Genomic DNA, 6,686 nt, shown 5'->3' on the forward strand with positions numbered 1-6,686 from the left:
TTCAAAAATTAAAATTCATGCATTTTAAGAATACAATTAAATGAGTTTTTTACTACATTTACTGAGCGTGCAACCATCACCACAATCCAGTTTCGGAAGTTTTATATCACCCTAAAAAGCTCCCTCACGCCTGTTTACAGTTAACCCTAGTTCCGATCCCCATCTCCAGGCACCATTAATCTACTACTCTCTGTCTCTATGACTTTGCTTTTTCTGGACTCTTTATATAAATGGATCATGCAGTATGTGGTCTTTGGTATCTGACTTCTTTCAGTTAACATAATGTTTTAAAGATCCATCTATATCGTAGTACGTATCAGTCTGTGTTTCTTTGTACTGATGAACTGTATTCCATTGGATGGACATACCACGGTTTGTTTATTCGTTCAACAGTGGATGGACATTTCGTTGTGTCCATTTTTTAGCTATCACGAATAATGTCACTATGAACATTTGTGTACAAGTTTCTGGGTGGACTTACTTTTTTTATTTCTCTTGGGTAAATACATAGAGGTGAATATAGTATATTTATATTTAACTTTTTAATACTACTGTTTTCTACCACGAGCGCACCATTTTATATTCCCACCAGCAATGTGTGAAGGTTCTACAGGTCTAATTTTGAAGATCAAAATAGAAAGGGGATCTAAAAATGCACGAATTCAAGTGCTGAATGCCCGTTCTCTGACACTGGTTATCTTCTAAACTCCCCTTTAATGAAAGGACAGGGAGAATCTTTCTGCCTTCCCCAGATTCTCATTTCCCATATTTTGCTGTTTGGCTGGATGAAGGCTCCCTCACCTCATTTAGTCCTGCAAATTCATGGAAAGCAACTGTGAGCTCCTCCACTCCTAGCAACCCTAAGAGGCTATCTAAAGTGGAAAGAACATTTAACAAATGCAAATCCACTCCTTGGGTATGGCAAGAGAAGGGTTAATGCAGCTTGTAATAATTATTGACTACAAGAACTGCAAATGATTGCATAAAATTTCTAAAATATGCCTGCAAGGTTCTCTTATTGATGTGTTGCCCCCAGGGGTACACATATGGGTTTAAGTGTCTAAACTGTTTTATTAATTAAATTGCTATGATTTACCTCTCCCATGTTAGCATTTACTGTTTATGAAACAGCCCTGTAATTAGAAAATGATGTACTAGTGTTGCTTGTTTACTTTGTGGGTGAAATATTATACACACACAAATGTGTGTGTGTATATATACACTTATGTTTATAGACACACACACACACACACACACACACACACACACACAGTTTTTCCCCCCTCAACTCTCACAGGCTACTTTATTTCTAGTCCAATTAATAGGCAACCTCCAGTGGTGCATTAAATTGCTTTTTAGGGGGAGGGGGAAGGTAACTGAGAAGTTCATTGTTCCTGCTGAGGTGTGTGATGGCATCCATGTATGTTTGTTTATTTCCTTCCATAGACAGACAATTGAAATCATAAGATTTTATTGTAAAAAAAAAATCTGTCAAGAACAGCCTTGAGGATACCTCAGCAAATCCTAAAACTGTAGATGTATTTTAATTATACAGCATCTTATTATCTTCAGTGTCCATTCTGAAGGTATATGTGGGAATATATAATATAAATTACCTATGCTACATAGACAATACTTAAATAAAGTCATTGTTGAAGTGCTTTTTGTTTGCCTTTGTTTTATACCTATTTATTTGTCCCATCTACAAACCATATTCTGGTGCTGAGTCTGATGCACATATTTTTATCAGTTTTCTCAACTGTGGGTAATATCTGGCTTTTATATATATCAGATTATGCCAAGTCTGGTTCAACCATATATCAAATGATTATTCTTACACTGGAAGAACTTAGGGGTTATAGACTCACACTTTCCGTATTTCTGTAACATTTTTGGATTCTGTATGGATTGATTGTAATTGACATCTCAAATCTCTTTTATACAGTGGTAATGTATAATTTTAAAAGCCTATCTTTCAGAGATACTAGGGTAGAATAAAATAATCTTTAAAATATCTTAACATATAGGGAAAAAGTTTACAAAATATCAATTTGGTTAGCAATCTAACGATGCACAAATTTATTATAAAAGGGTTGCTCTGCTCCCATGGCAGTGATGAATTCTGATTGCAGAGGCTAGAATAAATTCGTGGGGCCGAAAAGAGCAAAAGCGAAGTAGGCAATACAGAGCTTAGACAGGACCATACACTTAAGGTGCTTTACACATTTTTACTTACCCACTTGAATGTTGATCAAGAACCTAAACTAGAATGGTATTTGGTAATATACTATACACTAAAATAAATGTGAAGACTTTCAAGACGGTAACTTCAAGAAGCTCACAGTTACGTAAAAGTAATGCTCTGTTTACAAGCGAGCAGAAAAGTTGCATGCTAAGAAAACAATAGGGTTGCAGTAGATAGAGGAAGTTCTTCTGGTTGCAGTGGTTAGAAACGTCTTCTTGGGAAAGCTAGTATTATCTTTTTGGCATTAGGGGAGAATTTTAATAGATGGGGGCTTTCAAGGACAGGCAATTCTAGCAGGGGAAATGGTATGGATAAATGGGCAGAGGTTAGAAGGTCTATGGTATATGAAGATCATACACACAAGTGAAATAAAGCAATCTATAGATGGGGGCTTTTAAGAACAGGTAATTCTAGCTGGGGAAATGGTATGGGTGAAGGGGCAGAGGTCGGAAAGTCCATGATACATGAAGATCATACACACAAGTAAAATAAAGCCATCTTTTCTACCGGCATTTCTGACTTCACATTAAAAGAAAGTCATGGAGGATACCACTAGAGTAGCCATTCATCTTGCAATTGCATGATGTGGATAATTAAGGTGAAAGAAGTGCAGATCCTCACAGCCACTAGTTCAACAACCCTGGCAAATATGTGAGAGTAAAGCAAAGAATGAGTGAGTGGTCAAATAGTAAAAATGCACAATGAAGGAACAAACAGCAACAAAGGGATAGATGAAGCAAGTGTGGCAAGAGGTTGGTAATGACTGAATCTGCGTTCTGGCTGGATTATGGCTCATGATGCTGTTTTTTTTTCACTTTTATAGGCTTGACATTTTCATAATTAATTTTTTTTTAAGTTGTTACAATTTCTGTTTCTACTCCCATAGAAACAGTCCTCCTCAAGGTTCTAATGATCCCCCATTATGAAATCCAGATGAAAACGTACGTTCATCTTACATGACTTCCAAGCAGCCTTTGACACATTTGACCACTTCCACTTTTTGGAAACATTTCCCGCTGGTTTTGCTGACACTGCATCTCTCCCTGTTTTCTCCTTGCCTGCCTCTGCTGAGTTCTGCTACCAGCACCTCATCCCATCTGACCTCCAAATACAGAGTTCTTGGGTTCCACTCTTGGTCCCATGACCTTTTCACTTCACCCTCTATTCCTCAGTGACACACTGAGTTCAGTTATCACATGCATTCTCGTGACTCCTCCTATGTCTTCAGCCCAGATTTCTCCAATGAGTTCCACACTCACATATCAAACTCTAATCCATATCTCTAGTCAACACCTTCTGTGTGAGTCGGGGTTCTCTAGAGGGACACAACGAATAGGATATATGTAGATATGAAAGGGAGTTTATTAAAGAGAATTGACTTACATGATAACACAGTAAAGGCCCATGATAGGCTGTCTGCAAGCTGAGGAGCAAGGAAGCCAGCGGTGGATCAGTCCGAGTTTTCAAACCTCAAAAACAGGGAAGGCAACAGTGCAGCCTTCAGTCTGTGGTCAAAAGCCCGAGAGCCCCTGGCCAATCATTGGTGTAGGTCCAGGAATCCAAAAGCTGAAGAACTTGGAGTTTGACATTTGAGGGCAGGAAGCATTAGTGCGAGAAAGATGAAGGCTGGAAGACTCAGCTAGTCTGCCCTTCCATCTTCTCCTGCCTACTTTATTCTAGCTACACCGGCAGCTGATTAGATGGTGCCCACCCAGACAGAGGGTGGGTCTGACTCTCCCAGTCCACTGACTCAAATGTTAATCTCCTTTGGCAACACTCTCACTGACACACCCAGGAACAGTATTTTGGAACTTTCAATCCAATCAAGTTGACACTCAATATTAACCATCACACCTCCATTTACAGCCTCTTAGAATTCACCAGGTTCAGAATGGAGCTTATGATCTTTCCCCCTAGCCTGTTTCTCTTCATCATTATTGGCCTGGTGAATGCCACCACTATCTACTTCGCTGGTCATTCCAGAACTCAAGGTGTTGTTCTCTGCCGTCTTCATCTTCCCTCAGCCTATCCATCACCACGTGTTGTCAATTTCACTTCCAAAATACTTTTCAAGCCTGTTCACTTCTGTCAACCTACACACCCATCACTGTCTCTCACTTAAACTAACTACTGAGAACGCCCTACTATATTTCCGTAAGTTGTAGGAACCCCTACCCGCCACTCCATCCTCCCCTTGGAAACCGGAATGATCTTGTAGAAACCTAAGGATTAAATACTCTTCTACTTAAAGCCATGCCCCTTCCCCCCAATGCCAAAGCTTTTCCTATGGCCCAGAAGACCCTATGTGTTCTATGTGCATCATCTTATACCACTGTCCCCTGTTCACTTGTTTAGAAGCGGCTGCCCTTCTAGCTCCTACTCCTTTGGGTTTCAGCATAAATGGTCCTTCATCAGCCTTATCAGACCTGCAGAAAAGGTAAAATCTCCGTGTGTTGCACTTTCATTGTCGACTGTCGTTTTCCTTCATAACATTGTACACAAATGCAACTACTATTTATGTAATTATGAGTTGATTTACAGCCTCCTATGTTAGACAGAAGGCTCCAGGGCTTAACACATTTTCCCTTGCCTGACATATAGTATCTACTCAATTAATAATCTCCCTCATAAAGACAGAGACTGTATCTGTCAGAACATGGCACATAGTAGGTGTTCAACAAATGGTTAATTTATTGAATTAACAATGAATGTTGTTGATGTTCAAATTAAACACTGGAAACTGAATCAATGTTAACTGTCATTCTCTCAATAATGCCTCCTAGAAAAAGCCAGTGGAGCAGTAATGAGCTGCTAGGTATTTATTTGGTAATTTGCCTCCTTCCCCATTCTCTCTAGAATGGGTAACATTCTCCTTGCCTCCCTTGGTGATGTGTCTTATCAGAAGTGAGCTGGAAGGATCTGGAGAGTTTTAGAGTCTTTTGCTTTCCTGAGTAAAGGCTATACACTAGGAGCCAGATGTGAAATCTTCTGACATTGAATTTAAAGGGTGCAACAGAAAGTTTGAGAGTCATTTCAGAGTAAATAACTTTCTATCCTACCTAGCCCATGTAAGAGCACATAATTATTGATTCCTGATTTCCCCAGTTAAGGCATCTCTATCTTAGTGAAGTGGAGACTGAGTTGCTGAATTTTTTTTTTTTTTTTTTGAGACGGAGTCTTGCTCTGTCGCCAGGCTGGAGTACAGTGGCACGATCTCGGCTCACTGCAACCTCCGCCTCCTGGGTTCAAGCAATTCTTCCGCCTCAGCCTCCTGAGTAGCTGGGACCACAGGCACGTGCCACCATGCCCGGCTATTTTTTGTATTTTTAGTAGAGACAGGGTTTCACCATGTTGGCCAGGATGATCTCGATCTCTTGACCTCGTGATCTGCCCGCCTCGGCCTCACAAAGTGCTGGGATTACAGGGGCGAGCCACTGCGCCCGGCCCTGAATATTTTTAAGTGACCAGTGCATAGACCTAATTCCAGTTTCACAGCCCTCAGCCTCAAGATGTCAGGTAAGTCAGACATCAGGTTCTGAGTCCTGGTTTTGCAAACTCAAAGCAAGATGAAAGTTTACTCACTTAATTACCAAATGGCAAAAATATGGAAAAGCCATGTTTTTAGTAAGTTGGATGAGTAAAATGGAAAGTGCAACTCCTTAAACATGGCCAGCACCACCCTGGACCACAGCTGCTCAGCAGTCACAACTCTCCTAGGCATGGTGGACACAGATGTACTGCTTTGGCAACCTGTTTCGACCATGGCAGAAGTCTCCAAGCAGCAAAGCCCTACCACTTTTCAGGGGATCCTGCACACATTGTGGGGAACTGGCCTATAGTGGAAGGTTGAATAAATACATCTTATCTTAAACTGCAATTAGGTGCTTTTGGCTTTTCTGTTCTATTAAGAAAGTCATGCACTTGAGGGAAATAAACCCACAAGATCTCTTTGCCGGTGGAATTTAAAAATACGGTTTTCTTGGCCGGGCACGGTGGCTCAAGCCTGTAATCCCAGCACTTTGGGAGGCCGAGGCAGGTGGATCACGAGGTCAAGAGATTGAGACCATCCTGGTCAACATGGTGAAACTCCATCTCTACTAAAAATACAAAAAATTAGCTGGGCATGGTGGCACGTGCCTGTAATCCCAGCTACTTAGGAGGCTGAGGCAGGAGAATTGCCTGGACCCAGGAGGCGGAGGTTGCGGTGAGCCGAGATCACGCCATTGCACTCCAGCCTGGGTAACAACAGCGAAACTCCGTCTCAAAAAAAAAAAAAAATATATGGTTTTCTTCCTGGTTCTATTTGCAGACTGTTCTAGTGGGTTAGTTAATCAAACACAATTGCCTTCTGTCTCTGGGACTTAAGATTAACATATGCAACCTATTTCTCCAAGAGACACTGCATGCTGAGTTCTTGGCTCTAGGTCCTCGCCATAGACAT

At 40.9% G+C, this 6,686-nt stretch overlaps 1 protein-coding gene across 5 annotated transcripts in view; it reads right to left on the reverse strand.

The window, feature by feature from the left end:
- SLC35B3 (solute carrier family 35 member B3) overlaps positions 1 to 6,686 on the reverse strand; it is a 77,517-nt gene that overhangs the window by 9,864 nt on the left and 60,967 nt on the right. The window lies entirely within an intron of this gene.

This window comes from Aotus nancymaae, unplaced genomic scaffold, assembly GCF_030222135.1.
Source record: "Aotus nancymaae isolate 86718 unplaced genomic scaffold, 86718_ANA_hifiasm-v0.15.2.pri h1tg000051l, whole genome shotgun sequence".
NCBI classification, from domain to species: Eukaryota; Metazoa; Chordata; class Mammalia; order Primates; family Aotidae; genus Aotus; species Aotus nancymaae.